Source organism: Chelonoidis abingdonii, chromosome 9, assembly GCF_003597395.2.
Source record: "Chelonoidis abingdonii isolate Lonesome George chromosome 9, CheloAbing_2.0, whole genome shotgun sequence".
Lineage (NCBI taxonomy): Eukaryota > Metazoa > Chordata > Testudines > Testudinidae > Chelonoidis > Chelonoidis abingdonii.
The window spans coordinates 15,551,071-15,552,234 of NC_133777.1; positions in this window are offsets into that span (position 1 = coordinate 15,551,071).

Consider the following 1,164-nt stretch of genomic DNA (forward strand, 5'->3'; position numbering starts at 1 on the left):
CCTGTCCCAACGGCGCATGAGTAGAGCTCGCGCGGCTGGACGCTTTCCCATCCCATTTCAGGATGGGACGCATGCGCAATGCTTCTACGATCCCCGCCCTTCTGGCGGCTAGGCGCATGCGCAAAGGACGCGCGACTCGGAGTCCCCTCTGCTTCCGCGTCGGTTTGTGTAGAAGAGCTTCCTGTCTCGCACGCCTGCCTAGCCCCTAGGCGCATGCGCAGAGCTCTTTCGTGCTGACAGGCGCTCCCTTAGAACTAGAAGCAGAGAGACAGCAGGCTGGGCACCGGGCACTTGGCTGTCCCCCCATGATGCTGCCCCCCCACCGGCAGATGTGCCAGCTGGCCCTGTTCTGCCTCTTATGGCACTGTGATAACCATATGATATAACCTCACAGCACCATCCCATTACCTTACATGTCACTACAATGCGGGGTTCTGTGGGGCTCTCCCACACTGACAAGATACAGAGGGGTTCCAAGAATCTCCTGATTCTGAGCTGTATGTTCTGGTTCACCAAAAAAAGACAGTGATAGACTGGTCATCAATATATTTGTGAAATGTATGTATACAATGTTAGGAGTTCTTACTCTGTACTAGAATATTATGGTTTTAAGCATGTAAATTAAAAGTAGGTCAGCAAAAGGTGACATCCCTTCAGCTGGTTCCTCCAGATAGGAGGTAAGAAATGTGTATTTCTGTCAGGCTGTAAATGAAGCATTGTAAGCTAACACAATGGATGCCTATTTACAAAGTCAAATCTTAATGAACTGATATGAACTCAACAGGAAAGGAGCACACAGAAAAAGAAAAAAAGTCGTGGGTGGTATCCTGTCTCTGAGCAAAGACAATGAACTTTGGGATTATTTCTAAAAGGCAAAGAAAAGATCCTGGCATCCTCCACCTCCATTCATGAAAGCAGGGTCTTTACCAAGCAAGGCTGAAAATGCTAAAAGGTGACAAACATCTTTAGACAGGTGGTTAATCTGTTAGTTAAGTTTAATCTCTGAAGAGCATGTTACAATTTTGTTTTCTGTGTAACCGTTTGTTTCCAATATCCTTATCTATTATCTCCCCCAGCTCTTGTCTTTGATAAATTTATTCTTTTCACTATGCATAATACCACAGCACTGAGATATATTCGAAGTGCTGGTCATGAGTTGACTCT